Genomic DNA, 15,047 nt, shown 5'->3' on the forward strand with positions numbered 1-15,047 from the left:
GCATGCCAAGCCCATCAAGACAACAATTCTAATCATTGGACATCATAATCTATATGAAGAATGTGAGGCTTAGAGCAAAGGTATATCGCTCCATGAACTCTTGTAATATCTTTAATGCATCTAGGCCCTAACATGCTAGTGTGTGCATGTGTATGCAAAACCTTGAGTCACACCATGAGTTTGTCTTTTGGTGGTGATTGAAGAATTATTTAGATATTTGGTTGATACCTCGTGTGATGATAAGGACATGTTTGTCTTGTCAAGAAAATATTATATAAGTGAGGTATGACCCAAATATGCTAATTTCTCAAAAGTTTGACCTAGGGCTTTGTATACTTTGTTTCATAGAAAAAATAGGTGAGAAATACTATGTGCCAAACCATTACCTCATTGTTTTCCTTCACTTTTATCCCCTAATTTCTCCTTTTGGATGGAAACACCTTTTTGGAGATTGATGCCAAAGGGGGAGAGATTTTGGGATAATAGTTTAAAGAGGGAGAGTTTTTGCCAAATAAGATTTCTAATTTGTATGGTGTGTGCAAGAATAGATTTCAATTCGGTTTCTTTACTAAGGACCACTCATGATAGTATGTGATATTCATGTCTTGAATGGTGTAATGGTAATATCAAGATCTTTGGGTGAAATCACATATCATGAGCATCACGGTTATCATGTTGGACACCTTGCACCCCACGGATGCTAAGATATAGAAGGAATTCCAAAACACTACCTTAGTATGTGCATTTGGCGTTGCATGCCAAAAATATGAAGTTTCATTCAATACACATACTTAGGAGGAAATTGCTATATCTTAGGATTCAAAATCTTATTTTTAGCAATCATATGTAAGCTTTAATTGTGTTGTCATCAATCACAAAAAAGGGGGAGATTGAAAGTGCATCTAGGCCCCCTTGTGGGTTTTAGTGGTTGAATGACAAAGCAATTAAAGAACTAATGAGTTTGATGAGATTTGGATAGGTATCATTGCAAATAAGCATACCAAAGTCATAATATCTCAAATTGAAGAAAGAGCAAGCAAATTGAAAAAGCAAAAGAGATATAGTTGCAAGGGATATTATTTGGTCTCAATGGTGGCTTGCTTGAATGAATGAGTAAGGATTGATATAAAACGGTATTTTGATCAAGAAGGAAGAAATATGATCAATAGCTTTATATTTTAATAGAAGTGAACATTCTTGGTTGCTTGATCACAAAAAGGACGAAATATGATCAAGAGATGAATATTTCAATAGAAGTGAAGATCCATGGTTGATGGACCATAAAATTGCTATACGGATAAGTTTGTTGAAGGAATGAAATCCAATGAATATATAAATTGTGATGCAAGGCTACATGTGATTGAAGATGGCAAGATGGTTATGGGTTAGTAAGAACTTGGCTACGAGGTACTAAGTGAGGGAGAAGGGCAAGCGAAGGGCTTGGCGCCGAGGAACCCATGCTAGGGTGAAGAAGCAAGTTAGTGCTAACATTTATGGACCGGTCAAGGCCATGGATAATCACAAGTTGCTAAGTATCAATCATTGTTAAATCATATGGATTTGAGTGTCTTAAGGATGTCAAGTTGATTATTGATCATATATGATGAAGAAAATCAAGGCACTAGCTCAAGAAGGATAATGCTCAAGAAAGCGGCAAAGAAAATGTTTGCAAACTCTCAAAGTGTGATTTTGAAGAAAAGCGGCATTATGGAAGTATTCAAGCTCAAGAGTATGCTATTATGTTTATTATTTGATCTTGAGTATAGATAATGTCGTACTATCAAGAGGGGTGCGACGTTGATAGCTTTGCTTATGACTCGGTGCTCAAACCTAACCTTTCAAGTGCTAACATGAGAGAAACAATTATCAAAACACATTCACCTGATAGTCTTGGACATTGATTTCAGTTGGAATGGGTTGTCCTCTGAATAAGCTTTCCATAGAGTCCAAGATCATCGAATTCGGAGTCCGGAGTAAAAAGTTATGGCTTTTTCTCTAAGGTTACCTAGGCTGTCTGAAGGAAATCCGGACACTCCGGGGCAACGTCCGGAGACTCCGGAGATTTCTGAGAAAAATGATATGCTAACTTTGTCCGGAGTATCCGGACATATACCCAGAGTTTCCGGACATATTTTGAACATAACGGCTAGTTTTGGGGGTCCGGAGTCTCCGGACATATACCCGGAGTTTTCGGGTCTTAACAGCCCAACGGCTAGTTTTTGGGGGATGAGTATTTATACCCCTCACCTTCTCCCATTTGGGGCTGCTGGTTCCCCACACGAAATACACATATCCACAGCCATAAGAAGCTCTCCCCACTCTAGATTTGCAAGAGATTTGAGAAGAGAAGTGAGTTGGGGTTGAGAGAGAGATTGGGAAGGAAGTTTGAGTGAAAGTGAGCAAATCCATTCTTGAGCATCCGAGTTCATAGCGAGAAATCTTCGTGGCATTTGTTACTCTTGGGGATTCACTCCCCTAGACGGCAAGGAGTTGCCCGGCGAGCACCCAAGGATTGTAGTGTGCCGCGGGAAGTTTGTGAAGGTGTGATTTCGCCTCCGCAAGGGAAGAAATCAAGAAGTGAAGTGGGAAAAGGGTTGAGAGCGACCCGGCTTCTTTGGAAGCACCCAACGGAGATGTAGGAGTCCTTGAAGGGCTCTGAACTTTGGTATAACAAATCCTTGTCTCACTTGTTTTTGATTTTGTTGATTTCACTACTTGTTGCTTGTGCTAGCTCCTCTCTAGGATTTGAGCTTGATCTACTCATTTGCAAGTCTCTAGCTTATACTATCTTGTTAGAGTCACTCTAGAGGATCCCTAGGTACTTGCAAATTTACTTGATCTAATTTATGTACCTCGTTTCAATATTTCCGCATTTGTAGTTTCATATCAGGAGGGTCAGGGCGTGAACACCGGAGACTCCGGACTAAACATCCGGAGTGTCCGGACGCATACCCGGAGTATCCGGGTTACTTTGTCACTAACCGTTTGAAAAGTGTTTTAAGTTATAGAAACGCCTATTCACCCCCCTCTAGGCGACATCAAGGTCCTTTCAATTGGTATCAAAGCTAGGCTTCACATCAAAGCTTAACCGTCGTGAAGAAAGATGTCAACGCCTAATGAGGTACTTATTGAGCCACTTGTAAGTGATGGCTCTAACTATGCTTCTTGGTCTGCTCATATTCTTAATGTACTTAGAACCATGGGTCAACATGTTGAGCGGATTTTAGTTGCTAGCATTCTTCCACCAAAATTTGATATTGATCATATCGATTGGAAGAATATCACTCAAGAGGAGTTAGAGTGCTTGCAACTCAATTCTTGTGTTACTAACTTCTTGTGGAGTTGGCTTTGTAAAGATATTCAGGATACTATTCTTGAAATGAAGGATGTACGTAATGATGCACATCTTATTTGGGTCATTCTCAAGAATGCATTTGTTGAAGAAACACATAAAGTTAGTGAGTCAATTGAGGGTTGTTCAACCTCTTCAGCAGTAGCTGATCCTCAAATGACAACAAGTGAAGAATCAATCTCTGAAGATCAGTTTGGTCCTTATTCATCTCATCATCATTGCTTCATGGCCATGTCAGAAGAAGAATTAAATTCAGATAGTGGTGATGATAGTGATGATGAGGATGAAGAGTTGATGCTTGAGCTTAGAAAGATGAACAAGAAAAGCAGAAAAACAATCTTTGAAATGATGAAAAAGGTGGTGAGGCAAGATCAAGAGGTCAAGAGACAAAAGAAGCTTCTCAATAAGAAAGATGAAGAAATCAAGTGTCTTGCTCTTGTAGAATAAATAAATCAAGGTCTCAAGGCTCAAGTAGATGAGCTCACTAGCAAGCTTATGAATGGGCAAGCTTGTCATATGGAGCTCAAGTTCTCTAATGAAAGGCTTGTAGAACAACATGCCATGTCAGAGGTAGCTCATGAAGTCATGATCACAACAATGAGATCATATGAATCCATCAACAACACTTGCTCACAAAAGAATATGAAAGAGAAGCAATCATGGTTTGAGAAAGTAACATTGAAAGATTGCAACGATGATCTAGTTCTAGAGAATGAAGTACTTAAGCAAGAAGTTGAGAGGCTCTCAAGGGACTTGAAAAAGATGAAAGACAAGAGTGTAGTACAACCTTCTCAAAATAACCGTGAAACCATGGTGAAGAAGCTTGAGAAGGGTTCAACCGTACAAAGCTCATGCAATCAAGTACACAAGCCCAACAAGAGCAAGAATAAGGAGCAAAGTCAAGATAAGATCAAGATCCCTCTCACTTGTTTTAATTGCAAAAAGAAGGGTCATCATGTGAGAGATTGCTCCTTGATGAAAGAAAAGAAGGATACTAGCAAGAGCCAAAGTAAGAAGAAATGGATGGCTCGCATCATGTGCTTCATATGCTTCAAAATGGGACATTGTGCATCAATATGTTCCAACAAGGTTGACAAGACCTCACTACCAAAGAAGAAAACAACAAAATCAAAAAGGAAGTGTTATGGTTGTCATGAGAAGGGACATGAAATTGCATCATGTCCTCGCATTAAGGATGATCTTGGGAAATCATTGAACAAGAGGCAAATTGGCAACAAGCAAATCAAAAATCAAGATGAGAAGATGGGACATATTAGTAAGAAGTGTCCCAATGGTAAAATCTCTAAGCCCAACTCCTTTGTTGATTATTCTTTGCTTAGAAAGGTTAAAAATGGAATTTGTGTTTCCAAGGTGCCTTGTTCACCTTATGGTGGTGTAAGCATCTAGGCCCTTAAGGTATGTTTCGGTGATTAATGACAATCGTTAATTGTGACTAATGAGTTTGTGCAGCTTAAAGAATTATTATCGCTCATTGGATCATATGTCAAAGAGGCCCCCAAATTTCATTATTCAAAAAGGCGATCCCAGTATTCATTTCAAATATACAACAAGACTAAGGATCTTTCTAGTTCTAAGTGTCACAAGGTTGAGAAGGACACTTAGATTAGTATAGGTTTTATAGTTTTGTAGAGGTCGCACTATTAAGAGGGGTTAAGGCCAAGTAACTTGAGCATGGACATGATCTTTCAAAAATGGATGCACACTATGGTCACTCAGGTTATTAGAAGTTCAAATAAGTGGTTCTCGACTCATATCTCAAGAATATTTGGATTTCATTCAAGACTCAAATCAGAAAAGGCAAAAACAGAAAAAGTTCTATACACCGGTTTAACCGACGCTCTCAGTTTTCTATACGTCGGTTAAACGAAGTACTCAGTGTCTGGACAAGTGTGAACACCGGATTAACCGACGCTATTCAAATTTAACGTCGGTGCAGTTGTCCAGAGGGTTGGTTTTTCCAGGGTTTTGAAGCTTACATTCGCCGGTTAAACCGACGCTAGGATTTGAGTCAACGTCGGTGCAGTTGTCCAGTGAGATGAAATTTCAGTTGATCAAAAGGGCAACTACACTCACCGGTTAAACCGATGAGGCGTCGGTCAATTGGCCCAATCAGTAACGGCTAGTTTTTTGAAGGGCAGTTGACATTCACCGGTTAAACCGGCGATGACATTTGGAGGGACGTCGGATTAACCGGCGATCACGACTTTTCTGGCAGCATTTTCTCCAACGGCTCTATTCTCGTGGGCTGCCTATATATACCCCTCCAATGGGTCATTTTGTAACTCTTGACACCAGGCAACATCCATACACTCATACTATAGTCAAGAGCCACCTTGAGCTTCATCTTTCACACATTTGTTCATTCAATCATCCAAGAAGCAAGGCTAAGGACTTGAGTAGAGAGAAGCTTGTGTGCATCCGTTCTTGGTGATCGGTTCTTGCTCAAGTGAAGGCCCTAGCTTGTTACTCTTGGTGATTGGCATCACCTAGGCGATCTTGGTGATCGAGGTGTTTCTCGCGGAGCTTGCCAAGGATTGTGGGAGCCCGGAGAAGGAGATTGTACGTGGCTTGAGCTCCACCACGCCGGGATGGTGAACGGAGACTCTTAGTGAGCGCCCACGTCTTGGTGACATGGGAGGTGACAAGACTCTTTGTGAGTGTCACAACGTGGATTAGGGGTGTGTGCCAACACATCGATACCACGGGAAAAAATCCGGTTGTCTCTTGCCCGCTCTTTACTTTCAAGCACTTACTTTCTTGCAATTTATTCATATGCTTGACTTAGAGATCATAACTTAGCTCTACCTTGCTTAGCTTCATATCTTGTAGTTTCTCTCATAGCTTGTGTAGGTTGCTTAGTTAGCCGGTCGGTGAATTGGAGCCTCACTAGCATTGCATAGGTTAAGGTTGTTTTATATTGCTTTAGAAATTTGAAAAAGGCCCAATTCACCCCCCCCTCTTGGTCCATCGATCCTTACAGGTGGCACAAAGGCCATTTGGGTTACCTAAATATCTTGTGACTAACATTCAAGGACCCAACATGGATTGGGTACCAAAATGTGCTTGAGAGAATCTATAGGTACTTGGAGATGCATTGAATACTTGGCTCACTTGAGATGAATTATATTTCAAATCATATGTCAAGATTCTTTCAATTGATATTTCTCATAATGCGTGGAAAGGGTGCCAAGTATGGATATTATTGTTCTACTTCAAGACTCAATGTCATCTCGGTAACAAGTACTTCACTTGCAATATCTAGCATCTAGCCTTGTGTAGGTACGGTATCAGTTGTTTACAACTTGTTGTAGTGGTAAACACTTGGGTGGCTAGATTAGTTTTAGTTAAAATTCTACTTTATGCCATGTGATGCTTTTAATGGCTCTCTAGTAGAGCATGATCTTTGGATGGTTGTAGATGATAAATTCTTGGTATTGGCTAACAAGAATGGAAATGTGGATGATCAAGCATTTGTTGATATTTGAAAATTCATACTCATCGAGATGCTAGGAAATGCATATATTGGATTTCTCAATCTTTGATGGAAATTTCTTATATGTGACATCTAATCATCGGTGAAAGCTCATTCAACTAGTTTCAAGTATCACAATGATCAACTCATCGATGGTGTTAGTAAGGATATCAAAACTCTCCTACATGTTGCTTTGGTCTATGATTATTATCTATATACTCTATGGAGACTAACCATGTAGGTGAAGCAAAGAGAAATTAAATGAGCCTCCCACTATAAGCAAGATCATTGAATTGGACTTTATTTGTGAATTTCAAACCAAACAACTCAAGAAAGAACTATTCTATGGCTATATATGTGTTTATGAAGAGTTAACTTGAGGGATTTGATTACTTGGCTCACATATGAAGATGCAAAGCAATGCCAAGAGATAAGTTTTGAAGAATCAAACTCAAATTCTAGTGGATTCATTCATTGTTCACATTCTAGAAGTCTCCACAAGAACAACATATGATAGATTGCAAGGGTATCATTGTTATCTAATAAACAATCTACATGATATTATGGTTGTGAGTATTTGTTGGCTCAAGTGTCTTACTTTGCAAAATTTATTTGTGCCTTAACCCAAGATATAGGATTTGCTCATCTTGAGCCTTTGATGAACTCGTGCATGTTTATTATAATTCAAATACTTGGATGCACATATTTAGGGGGAGCTCATTCTATGTTTTGTGGTTATGAAACTAGCTTGCTTTCAAGTTGAAGTTCATGAACTTTTCATCTAGTTCTTTTTGTCTTTTTCAATCCAATCAATCTGGTGGTGAATCATTGATCTTTTTGCAAAGATTTTTGGTGGAAAGATTCACCATGTTGTTGTGAACTTATGGTTCAAATTTCATAATTTTTGGAGGTTGTTTGATCGAGTTTCGGATTTTTCTATCCTCTTCACGAAGGCTGTTTTGGGAGCTGTGGAGTCTCCGGACGTTTACCCGGAGTCTCCGGACTTTAATGCTGATTTTCGAAATTTTAGCTGCAACACTTTGTGTATTTGTGTTTTTGCTTCCATTGATCTTGAAAGTGCTTTCTAGCAACATTTCTTGGCTCATTAGTTTATTCATAGCTAAGTGAACTTGATCTTGCTAGAAGAGAGGGATTCATTTCCATGGCCTTGACATAGGGAAAGTGCTCAAAGGAACCATACAAACATATGCAAGCCTCAACACTAGCCAAACCAACTTGAAATACCTTTATGGCGATTTCCTCAGCTTGTCCCGGAGAGTCCGGGGTAGCGTCCGGACAACATTTCCGGAGTATTCGGACATATACCCGGAGTCTCCGGATACCGTTGCGCCCACTGCTAGTTTCCTGTGAGAGAGGTTTGAATTTCGGAATACTGCTCTTGAGCTGCGCAGGCATCGAGGCGCACTTGCTTGAGCTTACGCGGCCGGCCATGGCGGCCCCGTCTCCTCCAGGAAAATCTCTCTTTATTGGAGTCCCACGATTCCGTGGCCGGGGGTGGTTGCTGGTAGTTTTACTCCACGTGATGTCTGCTCCTCCCCTGCTGAGGTGTGCGTGTTTCCCGGTCCATGACATTGCAATTTCCGTCGTGATCATCTCCGATTTGCTGGTTTCTCTCTTTGCATAAACTTCAGTTCAGCTCAATGGATACATGATCTATCAATTCATAATTTGATTAGATTTTATGTGCACTTTTAGGGGTAGCGCGAGAGGGTGAGAGCACCTGAACTTCTCCCCAATGACAGGATAAAAGGCCAAACAATTCCAACGAGCAGAAGCCTAATTTTCATAGGAAAAAGTAGTAAACGTCCAAAATTTTCAAACATAGAATCCTGAAATTCAAAGGATCAAATGAACAATAGTGACATCTAGTAGGATACTAGGATACCCACATTCAAAACAGGAACAGTCTGTGTCAGCTGTTGATGCAATGCCCTTTAATTTGTGGGTATCACAGAGGTAGACGACTAGCTAGAATACCTTTGACAGGCTATGGATATTAGTATAATTGAAGCTGGTATTGCACTGTACATATTTACATTCACTAGAAATTAAAAAAAACACTATCTATTTACTGCAACTATCCAAGACTAACTTTTTTTTGACATAGCTATCCAAGACTAACTTAATCAAGTAACAACTAGAATATCAAATTGAAGCTTAAGTTCTACTAATATCTACTTAAGGATGAATCATCTAGAGACAACCCGTGAATTGGAGGCACGAGTGTTCAAGAATGAGCTCAGCTGGCTCCAGAGAGAAATCTTGGAACCATAGAGCCGCACACTAACTGATTTCCTTGACCCTTCTCTGATAAACTCCAGCTCCCTCGACACACCATGCTCAGCATAGCTGGGTTCTTCGAGAAACGGCAGGTCGATTGATCCCTCAGACTCGAGGTTCTTCAGCCACCCGCGGAGTAAGTAGTTTATAACCTGATGGACAGAAAATTATTACAGATCTCATTGATATAAAAACTACAATAATCAAGTAAACAATCATAGAAAGTTTCCAGGAGTGTGGTAATTAAAATACACTCTCCCAAATAGGACCATTCTGGAGTTCAAACATCTATGCCTGAGGAAATGTTGAAAGATTGAAGTAGGTCGCCACTCTCATCAACTCATTAGCCAGTTGGCAGTGACAAAAAGGTCCAAGAAGGAAAATTATTTTTGTAAAATTGAGGTGGAGCTGCGGATTCAATTGTTGAAGACAATGATCTCCAGAGAGTTATGTAATGTTCTACAATATACCGAGCTTTTTAGAGGCTATCAATTGTACATGGCCACTACAGATGAATAAGAAGAGATCCTTGTCTCATACACTAATTAAGGAATTGTTATGCCTGCTAATTGTAATTGCACTAAAATTCCTAGTAGATTTCCCCCATACGATAGCATTATGTTCTTAACAGAGAAACATTTTTTCCCACTTTTGCGGAACTCATTAACTTCTTTGTTTGTGCACGATTATGTTATTATGTTAACTATATGTAATCTGGTTAGGATAGTTATCGCGCAAGTACCATACTAATGCCGTTCATTTCCCTGCAGGAGGATTGCACTGGATAGTGCCCCTACAACATGTTGTCCAAGTCCCAACAGTTATTTGAACTAGTTTATGTCATCTACTTCGATGATGAACCCCTGATTTGTATCTTGTTCACTTATAGAGAACTCCTTGAAAATAAATGTATATCCGAAATCCATTAGAAATTACCGCTTGGAATATGACATTAAAACCAAAAGGAGAGCTGGAATTTATAAATGAAGTGCAATCCTAACCTCAGGGACCTCATCATGAGGACAATGACCGGCAGGGCTGATTTCATAATAAGGTGCTTCTGGCACCTGCTGTTTGACTTTGATTCCCCAAATAGGTCTAACCCAAGGATCCTCTCTTCCATACATAAGAGATATGGGGACACCTTGGCTTTGGCACCTACAAAATGATGAGTGTTAAAATGGAACAGGCAAATTTTTATGTAATGTTTCACTAGATCATATCTAACTCACCTAGAGATTGCCTCTTGGAAGGATATCTGACCCCTTGGGGCAAACATGATGGAGGCAAATGATGCAGCAGCAGCTGGGTGTTGTGTTATCTCCACAATACGAGAGAATACCTTGTCCACATTTGTTGAGTGGTCAGCATATACTTGTTTGAGTATGTCATGTATGCTTCTTGGGTCACTTATCTTCTGCCAACTAGATCACAGAGGAAATTACAAACAATTAATTTCTAGAATCCAATGTGTGCATGATTTACAAATTTACATGATACGATGCGGTAAATGTTTTGCTCACATGAGTCTATTTCCAAAATTTCAGTTTCACAGGAGTAATAAGTAAACTAGATCTCTATGATAATATTATTTTCAAAAGTAAAATCTACACATATAATGGTTCTCAAAATATGCAAATCTCACAGAAAGTTCATTGATTAATACAGGAAGTTAATACTTCAGAAATTATTAGTCCGCATCAGGGAGAAATCTATAGTAAAAAAAATTGAATATGTTCTCCATTACTAATAAACAACACTTACACTGCTTCAGTAAGTTTCCTCACAAATGATGGAAGAGGAAATGTCCCAGCCCATGGGAAAATCTTTGACAATCGTGGAGATGTAGCAGGGTTAGGAAAGAATCCCCAAAATGGTGTTGCATTAAGCAATGTGACGCCTTTTACAAGGTGTGGACAGGACGCAGCAAAATACAGAGCAACAAATCCTCCAAGAGAGTTCCCCACAATGTAAACTGGCTCACGGATAACCTGGAAGCTTATGAGATATGTCGTATAAATCTCATGATGAAATTATATGGTATTTACAAGCAACCTTTAAAAGCTTCTCCATAATACAAAGCAATAGATAGTTAAACCATGCATCTATGAAGCTTAAACCTTGCATTGCATGTGCAATTTTGAACAGAAGAATCAAGACAACTACTCCATTTCCAGCAGTAAAATCTGCATGTGTTCACTCTTTTGAGCAGCATGTCAGCACAAGAACTGAAGAAATTCAAGCAATGTCCCAATTCTGATACATGTGAATAAGGAAAAAGGTAGTAACTAGTAACAGGTCTATGAGGAGTTTCCAAGAGGCATGCCAAGATTTTCCCACTAAACATAAATGACATTTGAGCAAAACAAACTTTGTAAGACACAATTGAGAATCCAAGGAGTACCTCTTCAATGAAATGCTGAACTTGGTTTTGCCATAAATCTACAGAATACACCAGCTCTTCTGCCCAAGGCTGCGAATCTTGTCCAAAGCCCCAAAACGTGTCCTCACTCTGATCCCCTGCTATGCTACTAGGAGCAGGGTCTTCACACGGCAACGACATTCCCTGGCCAAGAAAACCCATCGTCCACACCTTATGATCGCGACCAAGATCCCTCAGTTGCTTCTCATAATGGAATGTCCCAACTCCGAACCCCGGCAGGAAGAGCACCGCAGGCGCTTTGCTGTTCTCGGTGCCAGACCTCTCATAGTACACCGTCAGCTTCGGCTTCCACTCCCAGAATCCAGTACTGATCGGAGAGCTATCAGGGAGGCCCTGAATCATCACCTTTTCAATCTCTCCGGCTTTTCTGGAAGGAATACCCTGCAGGGCTGCATCCACAAATCCCTGGGCGGCATGAACCTTGCTGGAATCGTCCGGAATTGAAGTTCCTCTTGTGGTTCCAACACAAAGAATATAATCGCACTTCTTCTGGGCCGAGTAGACTTGGCATACCCCAGACCAGCACCACCGCCCCGAATCCTCCAGGAACTTCTATGCCGAGCAGGAGTGGCTGCAAGAGACCACCTCCATGATCGCTGCGATGGTTGCTAGTTCTGCAAACAAAGGGAGGCAGACAACTTCACCGGACTGAACTGGAAACAACAATTCGACCGCTTGGATTGAGCGGTAAATGAGCTCCGTGTTCTACGAGTGATTGGTGTCTTACTAATTCCACTAGCAAATTGCCTAAACTTGCCGAATCGGCGCCGATGGCAGCAAATTGCGAGGGGAAAAAAAAGTGAGGAAGCATACATGCAGATCTGCACCTGCCGGCTGCTTGGCGCCCAGTTTGAAGAAGCAAATTTGCTCCAGTTGTTGAGGTTGTGAGCTTAGCAGGAGGGGGAGGAACGGGAAGTATGGTCTGCTTAAGACTAGCTAGAGCCTAGAGTGCGAACCTGGGAAGGCTCCAGCACAGACCACGGAGTGAAGTGCGTGCACGCCATCCGCGTGGAAGAGAGGAGTGGAGGAGAGGAGCTCGGCGCGCACGGTGCCGTCCCACATGGACCAGGTCAAGCATGTGTCGGAAACTGGGAGCTTCTCCTGCCCCAGAAACAGAACAATGTTGGCCTGCACTGCGCCGTGTCCACGGAGGGATGAGCTCTTGGTTTGCCCCTTCGCTCCGTGGCAGACGCGTAGAAGACACAAAGACAGGCTCGGAACCAACTACATAGAAAAAGACCGCCACGTGGTCAGAGTGGTAGGATTTTTTTTTCACATCAAATGATTTGTGTTGCAATAAAAATGCAAGGATTCTGATTCCAAGAGAAACAGTTATTGTAGCTTGGAAACTATAGTTCAAACATATAAAAATGGAGCAAAGTTTTCTTCAAAAAAATGGAGAAAAGTTTGATGTGTTTGCTTCTCATTTTACATGGAGACATGGACCCAAACAATCCACCTCACCTTTTGTACTACCTCCATCCTAAAATATACTAATTTTTAGACTTGGTCAAATTCAAATGTTTCGTCTTTCATCAATAATATCTTCAAATATAATTAATTTTAAAGAAAAGGTTACATGATATGGTAGTTGGTTTATTATGAATTAACTAATATTATTTTTATATTACCATTTTAAACTAATTATAGGCAAAGTTTAGAAATTTTGATTTGGAAAAAATCTAAACATAGCTATATTTCGGGATAGAGTGAGTATTATTTATCTTAGAAACCAATAACAGATGGGCGTAATAAAGCAATATCTAGTGGTGCAATCAATAGCATAGATTTCCCTTAGCCCGACACTGCAAGAAAATGATTATAATTCATTGATAAATTGAATATGTAGAAACGAAGGCAATTCATGGCCCGAGCTTGACTGCAAATCCGCAATGCTATGTTTGGTCGTCGCACCATGCGCCGAGGCAGCAGGAGGGCCCAGTTTAGATTGCGAAAATTTTCGCACGGTACAGTAACTTCGAGCGTTTGATCACCAATTAGGAGTATTAAATATGGATAACTGACAAAACTCATTTCATAACCCTAGGATGAAATTGCGAGACGAATCTAATGAGCCTACTTAATCCATATTTTGCAACAATGATGCTACAGTAACCATCCGCTAATTATGGATTAATTACCTTCTAATTACCGTCATTAGATTCGTCTTGCAATTTTCAGACGAGATCTGTAATTGGTTTTATTATTAGTCTACGTTTACTACTCCTGAATATTAAAGATTCCTTCCAAAAAATTTCGCAATCTAAACGCAGCCTAAATTTGAGGCTTGTGAATGTGAGCCAACTCAGCTCGTTTACAGGTTCAGCTCAATTCAGCTTGGCTCTATCTCTCAAACAAATTTAGCCAAAACTTAATTTTAGCTAGTTTTTCTGATGGTGCAGCTCGTGAATTGCTCATGACTCATGAGCTACTCGATTAGCTTACTAGACCCAATAATTAAATATCACAATACCAAAATGTTTTTTACTAATAGATATGTATTATTATTATTATTATTTGGCAAAATAAACTTTTCATTTAACTTATAAGTCAAATGTGGAACTAATTATAATTAAGTATATTTTGAATTTTCAAACGTCCGTGTTCGAATGCTTAGCTCATGAGCCAAACAAACGGCTCAAGCTGCTGGAATGAACCGAGGCAAACTTAATTTTTAGCTCGTTAACCTTAACAAGTCGAGTCAAGCTACCTCATTAAGTCATTATGAAACGAATTGAACCAAAACGAGCCGAACCATAACTAGCAGCTCGTCAGCCTGCCCTAGACTCCAACGGAATCGTCGTTTCTGGGTTGTGGTATAGAGCTGCTGCCACTGCCAGTGGTTAATTTGACTGACCCATTAGGGGCGTCAGCTCATCACATGCATTGGACTATCAAATGAGGTCGTATAAATTAGCCGGCTTGCATGTAGCAGCTAGTTGACCAGGCGACAGTGTCGGACCAGCACACACGTACGCTTGGCAACCGACGAATCGACAAGGCCGGCCGAAAACGTCATGGGTCCAGTACACCATCAGGTACTTAATTGGCTAAAGAAAACACGTCTCGGTTGGCTGCACGCATGGGTGCTGATCGACGACGATCCCAGCTCATCTCTTCCGCGCTGCGTGTGCTCCGGCCGGCCGGCCGGGCGACAGATGATCGAGGGAGCCCGGTGAAAAAAAAAAGAGACAAGCAGGTAGCTAGCCCTCCCGTGAACGGGGCCGGCGACGTTACGTGACAACTGGACGACGGGCCCCACTCGACGTGGAGGCAGCTAGCGTACCAGCTCCTACTCGTCCCACTCCCACGCCATGCAGCAGGGAACATATCTGCAATAAGGATCCTTCAGGAAGATCAGACAGAGAACTGTATAACATAATAGAAGAATTCTGGTATGGGATAATCATCCATTTCTGTTGCCAGTGAACCTTCATTGGACTATGAGTTTCCAACCA

The 15,047-nt window shown here is 40.8% G+C and overlaps 1 pseudogene across 1 annotated transcript; it reads right to left on the reverse strand.

The window, feature by feature from the left end:
* Positions 1–8,831: 8,831 nt before the first annotated feature.
* Positions 8,832–12,185, reverse strand: LOC120646060 (annotated as a pseudogene). Its single transcript, XR_005664264.1, has 5 exons — positions 11,551–12,185; positions 10,911–11,137; positions 10,379–10,570; positions 10,148–10,304; positions 8,832–9,298 (listed from the first exon to the last, which is right to left on the reverse strand). The product of XR_005664264.1 is annotated as a pheophytinase, chloroplastic-like (transcript).
* Between the last annotated feature and the right edge of the window lie 2,862 nt (positions 12,186–15,047).

The sequence above is a fragment of the Panicum virgatum genome, chromosome 8K (genome assembly GCF_016808335.1).
Source record: "Panicum virgatum strain AP13 chromosome 8K, P.virgatum_v5, whole genome shotgun sequence".
NCBI lineage: Eukaryota > Viridiplantae > Streptophyta > Magnoliopsida > Poales > Poaceae > Panicum > Panicum virgatum.